Source organism: Hippocampus bargibanti, linkage group LG03, assembly GCF_051943395.1.
Source record: "Hippocampus bargibanti isolate YZ-2025 linkage group LG03, ASM5194339v1, whole genome shotgun sequence".
NCBI lineage: Eukaryota > Metazoa > Chordata > Actinopteri > Syngnathiformes > Syngnathidae > Hippocampus > Hippocampus bargibanti.
This window is the reverse complement of record NC_142736.1, coordinates 1,510,170-1,526,046: the sequence shown is the minus strand read 5'-3', so window position 1 is coordinate 1,526,046 and position 15,877 is coordinate 1,510,170. Positions and strand designations below refer to the sequence as shown.

General features: G+C 41.5%; 1 long non-coding RNA gene across 5 annotated transcripts in view; it reads left to right on the top strand.

Moving 5' to 3' along the window:
* Positions 1-15,877, top strand: part of LOC148899931 (uncharacterized) — a 62,455-nt gene that overhangs the window by 2,495 nt on the left and 44,083 nt on the right. The window contains exons 2-7 of one of the 5 annotated variants that reach the window (XR_016114385.1): positions 29-49; positions 370-478; positions 1,078-1,149; positions 3,628-3,818; positions 6,550-6,684; positions 10,539-11,015. This is a non-coding gene — a long non-coding RNA (uncharacterized LOC148899931). Of the gene's footprint in view, positions 1-28; positions 50-369; positions 479-1,077; positions 1,150-3,332; positions 3,537-3,627; positions 3,819-6,549; positions 7,443-10,538; positions 11,016-15,877 lie in introns of those variants that run through there. The other 4 variants (XR_016114384.1, XR_016114383.1, XR_016114386.1 and 1 more) reach the window with 4 other exon arrangements.

The following is a 15,877-nucleotide window of genomic DNA, read 5'->3' as shown; positions in this document are numbered from 1 at the left end:
CACTTGCTCTCCATTCATTCCATTCCAGTGGCCATTAAGAGCTGATGAGGTAATGGAAACGTGTACGAGTCGGTCCCCCTTTAATCCCTTGCTTGATGTCCCCTTTGCTTGGTCATCAATGCTCGTTACAAAATGGCTTCTGTGTTTTTTTTTTATGTTTGTTTGTTTTCTTCTTTTTTTTTCCCGCCGCCTGCGCCGCTTTGTCAGGTGCGTTTGGCCTCAAGTGCGGGAGAACTTATTTACTCCCCTTTGTGTGTTGCCTTGATGATTTATTCTCTGCCGAAGCGCAGCCTCTTCTGGTGTCTTCTAGCATCATTATGTTGTCACCAATGACCCACATTTCTCTTGGCACTGTCCGGCTTTCTCCAGGAGAAGAAGGACACCTTCCCCTTCTGCGGCGCTCAAAGTATTGATTACGATCGGTGGCATCCTCAAACACATATTGGAGGATTTCACAATCGATGAAACAATGAACAAGGTACTGCATTGTTTTCATCCATCCATTTTTTTGGACCCATTTCTCCTCACAAGGGTTGCGAGGGAGGTGCGGAAGGGGATATCCCAGCTGCTAGCTAGCTAGCTAGCTCGCTAGCTGTCTACCTAGCTCGCTCTCTATTCGCTATCTATCGAGCTAGGTAGTTCTATATTTGCTTTCTAGCTGCCTAGCTAGCTAGCTCTCTTTTTGCTATCTAGCTGGCTAGCTAGCTCTATTTGCTATCTATCTGGCTATCTAGCTAGCTATTATCTATCTATTAGCTAGTAAGCTAGCTTTATATCTATTTGACTTACTTTCGGGTTGAGTGAACGCTGGTGCGAGTGGCTGCCGCTGCTCACCCTCAGAAAAATGTATCCTGCGAATGTAAAGTGACCTTGAGAGTTTTGAAAGCCAGCTAATAGATAGCTAGCAAGATAGCTAGCCACCTAGATAGCTAGTTAGCTAGACAGTTACTTAGCTAATACACTGAATGTCACTATTAAAAACTGTACGCAGATAGATAGCTAGCTAGCTAGCCAGCCACGTGAATGTCATTTGATGCAAATTGTCTTTGTTTTTATGTGTGTTTCATCTCCTTCCAGTTTATTGACACATTGTTGTGTTTTGATTGTCCTCCACACAAAACGCCAAATTGGAAACTGGAACAACCCCAAGTGAGTTTGTCAAACTGAGATTGCCTTCAGAATACAAAAAGAAAGAAAGAACACAACTTAGTGTAGATTAATGTTTACTGCCAAAAATGGCTTCCTTTTCAATTGGCTTCTTTTTGTATGTTTTTCCCTCCCCGTCAAGTTATCGCCAGTCAGCTTGCGTCTTTGTTGTTTTTTTTTTTCATATTTGTTTATTTTGGTTGCTTCTTTGTTTTCTCTTTTACGCTCACGTAGGTTGACTAATGACACGGACCGCCACGGGCAGAGATTAGGATTCTGCTGATGCGTGTTACGGTTAGCGAAAAAAAAAAAAAAAAAAGCTATCGTGAGTCATTAGATTGACAGGGTGAAATTAAAACGGCACAAAAAGGATTTTCATTTCAAATGTCATCTTCCCTTCCCCTTCGATTGCCGGTTGCTTTCAACTTTGCGGCCGTTGACAGTGAGTGATTAGACTCACAAAGCGGAGGTGCGGGGGGGGGAGAAAATTGCTGCCGTTTTTGGTTTCTGTCAGAGATGTTCGATCCGACACTGCGGACAAAGGCTCCAACACCGGAAGATTGTCTTTTACTGCCGGCAGGGGACGCAGACGCCCAAATTCTGCAGCCCTCTGCCAAACTACTAACTGAATATTCAGGAAGTCTTGTTTTCGAGTTGATGTCGATGTCAGACGTGACGTCACTGAAGGAATGCCCCTGACCGAGAATTCGACACACAATGCATTTTGGGTACTTTGTTTGGTCTAAAAACACGTCGTGTTGATGGCAAAATTAGAAGGAAAACACATAAATAATGTGATGGTAAATCGTTGTGTGTTGCACCAAGACTACTATTTGATACTAGTTGACACAAATCAGCCCATTTCCAACGGAGCTTGGGCGCCATCTTGTGCATTTTCTGGGACGCTACATTGGAGTCCAGACGCCTCAAAATGATCCGGAAGGACTTCTTGAATCGATTGCAAACATGTATGCTTTCCTCTTCAGAACTATTTGAATCATATTCAGAACTGGATGAGTCGCAAGACAGCATCTTCTCCCAATCTGAAGCCATTGTTTTGATTCGAGAGCAAGGCAAGACGTCCTGGCGTGATGTCACGAACGAGGGGGCGGGACCTTCTGAAACTCGCCATCCCAAGGTCATTTTGAAGTAGTTTTGGGACTCATTTTCTATTGGTGTTTTGCATTTGACTAAAAATATCAGCCTGCGTGTTTTGGGTATTTTACATGCTATAAAACGTTTTTCTGATGTCGGTTAGGTTGTCCTTTAAGTGATACATGAGTAAAACATAGTTTTCTTGATTAGAATACCACGCCCCTGGACGTTCTGAGCACCAACAGCTGTAAGCAATAAAACATCGATTTTTTTTTAATTGGTTGTCTTTTCCATGAACTGATAGATTTGTAACCTGGCTAATGAGCTCTTCCTGTGAGGGACTTTCAAGTCTTAAATTACGCTTGTGACGAAGGAGTTTCCCAAGTCCTAAATTCTGTCCAAGGCCAGATCTCCTAGATCACAGGTGTCAAAGTCAAGGCCCGCGGGCCAAATCCGGCCCGCCACATCATTTTTTTTGGCCCGCGAAAGCAAATCAAACTTGTTAAATTCCATGATGATTGCTAAAATCGGAGCCAAAATGTCATATTTTTGGATGTCAACCACAATAAAAGTCATTATTCTTGACTTCAGATTTGAAAACGCGTTATTCATTAATTTGCTGTGTGCTCTATATGTCATATTTGAAGGGATTTAAACATTCTAATTGGTTCCCCAAATTCATAACGGCCCTCGAGAGGAAACCATAACTACAATGTGGCCCGCGGCAAAAAATGACTTTGACACCCCTGTCCTACATGTTGTTCGGTTGGCCAGCGAAGCATAGGACTTTTAAATATGATAACTTCTTATTTTATTTTATCTTCATCAGTTTCCTATGCTTAAAAATCCTTTGGAGACCCATTTCCGTTTTCTGGAGTCTTCCCTTGTTGAGATGAATCATCACAAGTGAGGATTTATACTTTGGAGTTAGCCGTGTTTGCAAACGCATTGTTAGCTTCCCTGTTCGTTCCTCCGAAGGCGTCGTGCCAAAGTCAACGTTAAATCTTTCCTTTTTGAAAATGAAGGATTTTAGGTCAAAGGTCATTTGAAATTAAAGCAACCCACTTATCTTCATTTCATTTATTCTCCAGGGATTTTAAAGAATGGGGGTATATTTTGCGGCGAGATAAACTCTCCCAAGACCCCTTACCCCCGAATATACGATGAACTATGCTTTTCAATTCAATGGCGGAAAAAAAACCCAGCCATTCCCTGAAAATGCCATTTTGAGACTTTAAGAAGCGGCCAATAATACCTCTGCATTTAAGAAATTTCTCCCGGAACCATTTAATTTTGTAAGTAGAAGTACCACTGCATGTTTCCCGACGTAAATACAATATGGCGTTAACGTGGACGAGTTTGACCACATTCTGTTTCATTCTTCAGGCGATCGCAGAAGGAAGGCAGCGCCGTTGTGGGAGTGCCCACTGTCAACTTCAACCCTGACCAATCAAAGCGGCTCCATTTTTACCCTTCGAATAAAGAAGAGTCTCCACTCGACAGAAGCGCATCTACACCGTGAAGCCTTTGATTGGGTCAAAGATGAAGTCAAGGTTATCGGAGGACTCTTGCAACAGGTATTTTTGGGACAGGATGTCACAAAAATATGTTACACTTCTCCATTCCAGACTTAACAAACAAGTGCAGTGATACTTCCGCTGACAAACGCTTCAGCTAACGTACTTTTCTCCTCACGAACATTAAATTCGCGAGCCTACAGTCTCGGCTGACTAACTAGTTTTCGGAGGACGAACCAAACCACACAGCGCAACGGTTGCTGGCGGACTAGTTTTTGTCACTCCCTTTCTTTGAGTGCAGACGTGGTTTGTTATCGAGTGGAGTGCTTTTGCTATCAGTTTATTTCTTCAATTACAATACAATATCACATTTATAAGACAAACTAATGTATATTGTGTGTAGTTTTAAGGCTTATTTAGTAGAAATTTATGTTTTATGGGGACCTGGGAACGGATTATTCTCATTTTAATGCTTTCTTATGGGAAATAAATGTTCGGAAGATGAATTTACACCTTACACACACTTTGTGGAAACCAATGAAGTTCGTGAGCTGAGGTATCACTGTATGTATTTGATCACAATTGTTACTTTCCGCTTGAGTGAACGCTGGCGCGTGTGGCTGCCGCTGCTCACCCACAGAAAAACTTATCCAGTGACTGTAAAGTGACCTTGAGCGTTTTGAAAGGCGCTTGTAAATGACATTTATTATTATTATTATTTTTTATTATTATTATAATTAAAACAACTTTATTGTACAGTACAGTCTTTCATTACAAGACTATAGCACATTTATTATACATAAAATAAGGTATATTTTGTCGTGTTTTAAAGGTTATTTAGTACAAAATTATGTTTTATGGGGACCTGGGAACGGATTATTCTCATTTGTAATGTTTTTTTTTTATGGGAAATAAATGTTTTGCAGACGAACTTTTTGTCTTACACACACTTTCTGGAAACTAATTAAGTTAATGAGCTGAGGTATCACTGTACTGTTACATTAATGACATATCCCGTCAACAACAAAGATGCTATATCTTCCCTTTAGAGTCGACCATTCTGGATTACACTGACCCGAATGGTTGAAAAAGAATGTTTCGCAGACCCCCCCTGCCTCCCCAAAAAAAAGATAGAATCTAAAATGATATTAAATCCAGATAAAAGCAGAAAAGGAAAATGCTTGAATGCATCAAGTGATTAGCCTGGTAGGAATTCTAATAAGATGTTGAAGGTAAAAAGTCCAAATCCCCTTTGAGGCAACAGAAGAGTAATAGAGACAGCAAAAAGCCAACATCTTCCGGGATCAATGTTTTGTAATCCAGGACACATTTACGCATTAATGACGTCCCCCCCCCCCCCCCCCTCAATGCCCCCTTATGCCTGCCTAATCACTTGCTCTATTTCACCATGCTGTTGAGAATCCAAACGTCCGAGGACTCTTGAAATGAGACATATGCAAACTAACTTTGACTTAAAGGACAACCGACGTCACTTTTTTTGGTTTCCTAACTGACATCAGAAAAACGTTTTATAGCATCTAAAATACCCAAAATACGCAGGCTGATATTTTTAGTCAAATGCAAAACACCAACAAAAATGACAAAGTGTCCAAAAACTACTTCAAAATGACCTCGGAGATACTATAAGGAAAGTCCCGCCCCCTTGTTCGTGACGTCATGCCTGGATACTCCTTCACAAACTGCCTTGCTCCAGAATCAAAACAATGGCTTCAGATTGGGTGAAGATGCTTTCTTGTTACTCATCCAGTTATGAATGTGATTGAAAAAGTTCTGAAGAGGAAAGCATACATGTTTGCAGTCGATTAAAGAAGTCCTTCCGTTTCAATTCGAGCCGTCTGGACTCCATTGTAGGGTCCCAGAAAATGCACAAGATGGCGCACAAACTCCGTTAGAAATGGGCTGATTTGTCCGCTGGGAATTTGTGTCAACTAGTATCAAATAATAGTCTTGGGGCAACACACAACGATTCACCATCACATTACAGTAACGTCTCGTTATATCGATATTCTCGGGATTCGGAAAAAATATCGATATAACCGGACTATCGATATATCCGATCCTGCGCGCATGTAATTTTCTCCTTGCATTCATAGAAATAGTATCGTAATAAGCAGTACTATCGATATAACTGATATCGATATAACGAGACTTTACTGTTTTTATGTGTTTTCTTTCTAATTTCGCCATCGACACTGCTTTCAGATGTACAATACAGTAAAGTCTCGTTATATCGATATTCAAGGGAGTCCGAAAAAATATCGATATAACCGGGACTATCGATATATCCGACCCTGTTTGCATGTAATTTTCTCCGTGCGTGCATAGAAATAGTATCGATATAACCGGGACTATCGATATATCCGATATCGATATAACGAGACTTTACTGTAGTACCCAAAATGCATTGTGTGTGTTGCTTTCTCGGTCAGGGGGCGTTCCCTCCGTGATGTCACTTAGGGCATCGTCATCAACTCGAAAACAAGTCTTCCTGAATATTCAGCGTGAGTCTTATATATAGCTATATGCAGTGGAATCTTTGTAAAATATGCTCAGTCGAAGTCACTTCAAGTGATTTTCCAAATTATGGATGCAACTTGATCGGAGGTGTCGGTTGTCCTTTAAGAAAGCCCGACGTTAGTCATCCCTTGAACGTTTTACATCCTTGCTAAAAAAACCAAGTCATTATGGCTTCTTTTCTGTCACCCTCTTACCGAAGTATTATCCTTTCAAAAAAAGGAGGGCCAATCATCTGCCTGTGCTCCTCTGTCAGGTGCTCAGGAGGATTGCCGGGTATTAAGAAGAGATTCAGCTCTCAGTCGGTGCCCCGTGGTATTTACTGAAGAAGTACTCAGAGGTGGGGGAGGGGACGCTCTGATGGAAAAGGCAAGAATCCAGACCGCCAGTGGTGAGTGACAGAGACACAATGCCGCATTTAAAAATACATTTCTGGAACTTTCCGAGGCAGGTGACGTCGAGTAAATGGAAATCCAAAAGATCTAATGCTGTGTCGAAAACCTTTGGTGTCCATTTTTGATGGACAATCAAAGAAGAAGCTGACATTTTGTGAGGCGGCTGATTGAGCTGCTTGTCAAGGTATCCGTTCCAGGGGAACATTTTGTAACCGTTTACTTTGCCTGCAGCATTTTTTTCTGCCTTAACCCCATATCGGAAAGTACTTTCTCTGTGGGATGGATGTCGTTACCCAACCATCCTGTTGGGGTATTTTTTCTCCCCGATGAACATCGAGCCGTAGAAACTCTTAGTGCAGTAAAGTCTTGTTATATCGATATTCTCGGGAGTCAGAAAAAATATTGATATATAAACGATCCTGCGCCGATATAGATTTTGCTAGTGGTGGTATCATCATCATAGTGAGCATAATAAATCCTTAGGCAACATCGGAGTACTTATGCTGATGAGGTGATACCAGGGCAAATAGAGCAATCATGCCAGTCGTCGGTCAGGACAATAGAAGCAATCAGTGGAGCCGTAGGGAGTAGTCCTCTGCTCCCCCCAACCTGAGAGCAGGGACCTATCATAGCAGAGTCCGGCACCGCCACGTCTGGGCAGTAGGGATATATATCTCGGGCCGAAACTACCAGTAAGACTTTAGTTTGCTGACGAAGCCTTTTGGATAAGAAGCGAAACGTCCAACACCTTCAAAGAAGTACAGATGACGCCTGATGAAATCTTTTCATCGACCAAATGTATTATTACTATTATTGTGTGCAAAGCGTACAATCTAAGGTGGGGTTTACTCGTTTTGCGCCGTTAGGAAAAGCCGTTAGCAGAAGCTGTTAGCAAAACAAAAAAAAAAAGGCTTGTAATTTGTGATGCTGAAGTCTTCGATTTGTTTGACGGCTCACAAATGCATTGAAGTTGCCACCTGATCAATTCTGAGCCACCATGATAATAAAAGCATGTAAGACATCCATATTTACAAGCCCCCACCGAGCTCCAGTTTCATTGTTTAGACATTTTTTTCTCCCTTTGAATTGATTGGATGCAAAAGACCTTTGCAACAAAGCGCTTGTTGAGGTGGAATGGATGACCGTGAGAAGAAAGAGTCTTCAGGTGTCGCCGGCAGTTGATTATCAGACCTTTTTTTTTCCAAAACATCCATTTCAGTGTGCATGTGTGATAGTGGAGTGACTTTTCTTTTTTCTTTTTTCCTCCCCCTCCTCACCTCCCATTTCTAAAAGACTATTGTCCTCCATCAGGCGCTGCAGGATGTTATCAGCCTCAGCCAGGCCCTCCTACAAATGTGGGCGTGTGTGTGTCTGTCGGAAAAAAAGGGGCCAAGGGAGAGAAAGAGAGAGTAGGCAAGACGGACGGATGGACGGACTGACTGATGGATGGATGAACTGACGGACGGACAGACTGACTGACGGACGGACCGACATACCAACCGCCCAACGAACGGACAAAGGGACTGACAGACTGATTGACGAACCGAACGACCGACAAACGGACGGACAGAGGCACGAACCAACCGACCGACGGACGGACGGACAGACTACCAAACGGACGAATGGACTGACCGACCGACCGACAAACTGACGGACGGACCGAAGGACCGACCGACCGACAGACCGACGGAGGGATTGACGAACTGACGGAGTGACAGAGGTACGGACCGACTGACCGACAGACGGTCGGATCGACGGATGGACTGAACAACGGACTGACAAACTGACGGACGGACCGTCGAAGGGATCGACGGACTGATAGACGGACTGACTGACGGACCGGCTGACGAACCGAATGACGGAGGGAACAATGGACCGACCGACCGACGAACCAAACGACCGACATACGGACGGACCAATGGACAGAGTTACGGACGACCGACTGACTGACCGACAGACATTGATGAACCAACAGACTGACGAACCTACGGACCGACGGACGGAGAGTTGGATGGACAGATGGACCGACCGACGAACTGAACGACCGACAGACTGATGGATGGACTGACGGAATGACAGATGCACAAACCGACGGACGGACAGACTGACAAACTGACGGACGAGTCAAAGGACCGACTGACAGAGGGATTGACAACCGACAGACGGACCGATGGACAGACTGACGGACGGACGGACGGACGGACGGACGGACGGACAGTTGGACGGACCGAGAAACCGACGGATGGACAGATAGACGAACTGAGAAACCGACCGACCGACAGATGGACGGACCGACTGACCGACCGACCGACCGACGGACAGATAGATATAAAGAGTGAGATTCAGGTTTTGTCCACGCATGCCAATGTCAACCATCCCAGGTTGTCCATAGCCTGAATGGCGATGAAAAACTGGACGGCAGGACAATCAACCCATATATTTTCTTTCTCGGAAGCCGTAGAACAATGCCGTTCTCCATTTCCGATGCCGACAGCGTGTTGCGATGCCATTTGATAGCATTCCTTGCCGTCTCAGCGCACCCATTGAGTCAGCAAATGACGCTTGAGACAATGCGCCGTCACACTTTGCTGCGTTCACGTGCAAACCTTCAAAGGCCGTCAAAGTGAATCGAGACGAATCCCATGACAGAGTTGGAGGCTGCGGCCCGTCGTGTCTAATACGCGTGTGTCGGATTTGCGCAGATCGGCCATTGATCAAGCCAACCTGTCCCACTTTCTGCCTCAGCTTCAGATTGATGCTCTTCCAACATGAATAACAACTGGAACGTTGTGGGAAATGGCAGAGTAGGTGGAATGCATAATGAGCTTTTGGTCTGTGTAAACGCTCAGTCGTACAGAAGTGTTCCATCGATGAAAAGGTTTCTTCAGCCGTCATCTGTACTTCTTTGAAGGTGTCGGACGTTTCGCTTCTTATCCAAGAGGCTTCGTCAGTGAACTAAAATTTTTTGCTGGTAGTATCGGCCATAGATATATATCCTTATATCCATACCTATTGTGCCGGACTCTGCTATGATTGGTCCCTGCTCTCAGGTTGAGGTGATTGAGGACTATTCCCTGAGGCCACACTGATTACTTCTATTGTCCTGACTAATTATTTCTATTGTCCTACCTCCCAATGGGGTCTACAACTGCCCTGATTGCCCCATTTTCTCTGTTATATGAGGTGATACCAGAGCAACTGACTGATTATTTCTATTGTCCTACCTCCCAATGGGGTCTACGACTGCCCTGATTGCCCCATTTTCTCTGTTATATGAGGTGATACCAGAGCAACTGACTGATTATTTCTATTGTCCTGCCTGCCAATGGGGTCTACGACTGCCCTGATTGCCACCTTTGCTCTAGTATATGAGGTGATACCAGAGCAAATGACTGATTACTTCTATTGTTCTACCTGATAATGGGGTCTACGACTGGCCTGATTGCCCCATTTGTCTCACCTCAACCCACCACAAATGAGGTGATACCAGAGGAAATGGGGCAATCAAGCCAGTCGTAGACCCCATTATCAGGCAGGACAATAGAAGTAATCAGTGTAGTCTCAGCGAATAAGTCTTTTGCTCCCCCCAACCTGAGAGCAGGGACCTATCACAGCAGAGTCCGGCACCGCCACGTCTGGAGATTAAGGATATATATATATATATATATATATAGGGCCGAAATTACCAGCGAAAAATGTTAGTTTGCTGACGAAGCCTCTTGGATAAGAAGCGAAACGTCAGACACCTTCAAATTTGTACAAATGACGGCTGAAGAAACCTTCTCATCGATAATGAGCTTTTATTCAACATCTCCAAGGAATCTCCCTTTTTATTCCCTTTTTTTGAAAGAGTCATGGCTCATGTTCTTGATGAAGACTACATGAACATTCATTTGCTGCGCAATGTTTCATGTCAAATGACCGGACGCGGTACACGCAAATGGGCTGGAAGGAGGTCTCCAAGTGGACACTTGACAGATCCGTAATTTCCCCGGCCAACTTTAAATCGCCCACTTGAAGGTTCCTGAAAATGTACTTTGCATGCCTCAAGCTGCTTCAAGATCATCCGCCATGTGAAGGACACTTAAAGGGAATGAGAGCAGGTGCTTGGCGCTGAAATAAGTCATCTTTGTATACCTCCACAACGGTGCAGTATGCCCTTTTTTTAAAAACAACAAATCTGCCAAATGTACAGGAGGTCGCCATTTTGCAAATTGAGCCCATGTCTCGAATAAAATCAGACATTGCAATTGGTCTCGGTCTAAAAACGCCTTTACTATACTAGGTTGTTGTTGTTGTTGTTGTTGTTGTTGTTGTTTTTTGTTTTTTTTTTGTTTGTTTTTTTTTTTTTTTTTTTTTTTTTTTTGAGAGGGGGCTAAAAACACCTTACGATACATGGTCGTTTTTTGGCCTAAAAACGCCTTACTATATGATGTTTTTTTCAGCTAAAAACGTCTTACTATATACATGGTCGTTTATTTTGGCCAAAAACACCTTGCTATACATGGTCTTTTTTCGGGTAAAAACGCCTTACTATACATGGTCTTCTTTTTGGGTAAAAACGCCTTACTATACATAATCGTTTTTTTCGCCTAAAAACGCCTTACTATACATGGTTGTTTTTTTGTGCTAAAACGCCTTACTATACATGGTCGTTTTTTTCGTCTAAAAACGCCTTACTATACATGCTCGTTTTTTTTGCCTAAAAACGCCTTACTATACATGGTTGTTTTTTTCGTCTAAAAACGCCTTACTATACATGGTCGTTTTTTTTCGCCTAAAAACGCCTTACTATACATGGTCGTTTTTTTTGGCCTAAAACGCCTTACTATACATGGTTGTTTTTTTTTCCGGACAAAAACGCCTTACTATACATGGTCGTTTTTTTCGTCTAAAAACGCCTTACTATACATGCTCGTTTTTTTCGCCTAAAAACGCCTTACTATACATGGTTGTTTTTTTTCCGGACAAAAACGCCTTACTATACATGGTCGTTTTTTTCGTCTAAAAACGCCTTACTATACATGGTCGTTTTTTTCGCCTAAAAACGCCTTACTATACATGGTCGTTTTTTTGCCTAAAAACGCCTTACTATACATGGTCGTTTTTTTGGCCTAAAACGCCTTACTATACATGGTCGTTTTTTTGGCCTAAAACGCCTTACTATACATGGTTGTTTTTTTTCCGGACAAAAACGCCTTACTATACATAGTCGTTTTTTGGGCTAAAACCGCCTTACTATACATGGTCGTTTTTTTCGCCTAAAAACGCCTTACTATACATGGTCGTTTTTTTGCCTAAAAACGCCTTACTATACATGGTTGTTTTTTTTCGTCTAAAAACGCCTTACTATACATGCTCGTTTTTTTGGCCTAAAACGCCTTACTATACATGGTCGTTTTTTTCATCTAAAAACGCCTTACTATACATGCTCGTTTTTTTCGCCTAAAAACGCCTTACTATACATGGTCGTTTTTTTGGCCTAAAACGCCTTACTATACATGGTTGTTTTTTTGTGCTAAAACGCCTTACTATACATGGTCGTTTTTTGGGCTAAAAACACCTTACTATACATGGTAGGTTTTTGGGCTAAAATGCCTTACTATACATGGTCGTTTTTTTCGTCTAAAAACGCCTTACTACACATGGTTGTTTTTTTTCCGGACAAAAACGCCTTACTATACATGGTTGTTTTTTTGTGCTAAAACGCCTTACTATACATGTTCGTTTTTTTGGCCTAAAACGGCTTACTATACATGGTTGTTTTTTTGTGCTAAAACGCCTTACTATACATGGTCGTTTTTTGGGCTAAAAACGCCTTACTATACATGGTCGTTTTTTTCGTCTGAAAACGCCTTACTATACTTGGTTGTTTTTTTCGTCTAAAAACGCCTTACTATACATGGTCGTTTTTTTCCCGCCAAAACGCCTTACTATACATGGTCGTTTTTTTTGGCCTAAAACGCCTTACTATACATGGTTGTTTTTTTGTGCTAAAACGCCTTACTATACATGGTCGTTTTTTTCGTCTAAAAACGCCTTACTATACATGCTAGTTTTTTTCGCCTAAAAACGCCTTACTATACATGGTTGTTTTTTTCGTCTAAAAACGCCTTACTATACATGGTCGTTTTTTTGCCTAAAAACGCCTTACTATACATGGTCGTTTTTTTGGCCTAAAACGCCTTACTATACATGGTCGTTTTTTGGGCTAAAAACGCCTTACTATACATGGTCGTTTTTTTCGTCTACAAACGCCTTACTATACATGGTCGTTTTTTGGGCTATAAACGCCTTACTATACATGGTGGTTTTTTTCGTCTAAAAACGCCTTACTATACATGCTCGTTTTTTTCGCCTAAAAACGCCTTACTATACATGGTTGTTTTTTTCGTCTAAAAACGCCTTACTATACATGGTCGTTTTTTTGCCTAAAAACGCCTTACTATACATGGTCGTTTTTTTGGCCTAAAACGCCTTACTATACATGGTCGTTTTTTGGGCTAAAAACGCCTTACTATACATGGTCGTTTTTTTCGTCTACAAACGCCTTACTATACATGGTCGTTTTTTGGGCTAAAAACACCTTACTATACATGGTCGTTCTTTTCCGTCCAAAAATGCCTTACTATACATGGTCGTTTTTTTCGTCTAAAAACGCCTTACTATACATGGTTGTTTTTTTCGTCTAAAAACGCCTTACTATACATGGTCGTTTTTTTTCCCGCCAAAACGCCTTACTATACATGGTCGTTTTTTGGGCTAAAATCGCCTTACTATACATGGTTGTTTTTTTGTGCTAAAACGCCTTACTATACATGGTCGTTTTTTGGGCTAAAATCGCCTTACTATACATGGTTGTTTTTTTGGGCTAAAATGCCTTACTATACATGGTCGTTTTTTTCGTCTGAAAACGCCTTACTATACATGGTCGTTTTTTTCGTCTAAAAACGCCTTACTATACATGGTTGTTTTTTTTCCGGACAAAAACGCCTTACTATACATGGTTGTTTTTTTGTGCTAAAACGCCTTACTATACATGGTCGTTTTTTTCGTCTAAAAACGCCTTACTATACATGCTCGTTTTTTTTCGCCTAAAAACGCCTTACTATACATGGTCGTTTTTTTGGCCTAAAACGCCTTACTATACATGGTTGTTTTTTTGTGCTAAAACGCCTTACTATACATGGTCGTTTTTTTGGGCTAAAAACGCCTTACTATACATGGTCGTTTTTTTCGTCTGAAAACGCCTTACTATACATGGTTGTTTTTTTCGTCTAAAAACGCCTTACTATACATGGTCGTTTTTTTCGTCTGAAAACGCCTTACTATACATGGTGGTTTTTTTTGGCCTAAAACGCCTTACTATACATGGTTGTTTTTTTGTGCTAAAACGCCTTACTATACATGGTCGTTTTTTTCGTCTAAAAACGCCTTACTATACATGGTCGTTTTTTTGCCTAAAAACGCCTTACTATACATGGTCGTTTTTTGGGCTAAAAACGCCTTACTATACATGGTCGTTTTTTTCGTCTACAAACGCCTTACTATACATGGTCGTTTTTTGTGCTAAAAACGCCTTACTATACATGGTTGTTTTTTTGTGCTAAAAATGCCTTACTATACATGGTCGTTTTTTTTCCGTCCAAAAACGCCTTACTATACATGGTTGTTTTTTTGTGCTAAAAATGCCTTACTATACATGGTCGTTTTTTTTCCGTCCAAAAATGCCTTACTATACATGCTGGTTTTTTTCGCCTAAAAACGCCTTACTATACATGGTTGTTTTTTTCGTCTAAAAACGCCTTACTATACATGGTCGTTTTTTTCCCGCCAAAACGCCTTACTATACATGGTCGTTTTTTTGTGCTAAAACGCCTTACTATACATGGTCGTTTTTTTCGTCTAAAAACGCCTTACTATACATGCTCGTTTTTTTCGCCTAAAAACGCCTTACTATACATGGTTATTGTTTTTTTCGTCTAAAAACGCCTTACTATACATGGTCGTTTTTTTGGCCTAAAACGCCTTACTATACATAGTCGTTTTTTGGGCTAAAACGCCTTACTATACATGGATGTTTTTTTCGTCTAAAAACGCCTTACTATACATGCTCGTTTTTTTCGCCTAAAAACGCCTTACTATACATGGTCGTTTTTTTCGCCTAAAAACGCCTTACTATACATGGTCGTTTTTTTGGCCTAAAACGCCTTACTATACATGGTTGTTTTTTTTCCGGACAAAAACGCCTTACTATACATGGTCGTTTTTTTCGTCTAAAAACGCCTTACTATACATGGTCGCTTTTTGGGCTAAAAACGCCTTACTATACATGGTCGTTTTTTTCGTCTAAAAACGCCTTACTATACATGGTCGCTTTTTGGGCTAAAAACGCCTTACTATACATGGTCGTTTCTTTCGTCTAAAAACGCCTTACTATACATGGTCGTTTTTTGGGCTAAAAACGCCTTACTATACATGGTTGTTTTTTTGTGCTAAAAATGCCTTACTATACATGGTCGTTTTTTTCCGGCCAAAAACGCCTTACTATACATGGTCGTTTTTTTGCCTAAAAACGCCTTACTATACATGGTTGTTTTTTTGGCCTAAAACGCCTTACTATACATGGTCGTTTTTTGGGCTAAAAACGCCTTACTATACATGGTCGTTTTTTTCGTCTAAAAACGCCTTACTATACATGGTCGTTTTTTTCGTCTACAAACGCCTTACTATACATGGTCGTTTTTTGGGCTAAAATCGCCTTACTATACATGGTTGTTTTTTCTGCCTAAAACGCCTTACTATACATGGTCGTTTTTTTCGTCTACAAACGCCTTACTATACATGGTCGTTTTTTGGGCTAAAAACGCCTTACTATACATGGTCGTTCTTTTCCGTCCAAAAATGCCTTACTATACATGGTCGTTTTTTTCGTCTAAAAACGCCTTACTATACATGGTCGTTTTTTGGGCTAAAATCGCCTTACTATACATGGTTGTTTTTTCTGCCTAAAACGCCTTACTATACATGGTCGTTTTTTTCGTCTAAAAACGCCTTACTATACATCGTCGTTTTTTGGGCTAAAAACGCCTTACTATACATGGTTGTTTTTTCTGCCTAAAACGCCTTACTATACGTGGTCGTTTTTTTCATCTAAAAACGCCTTACTATACATGGTCGTTTTTTTCG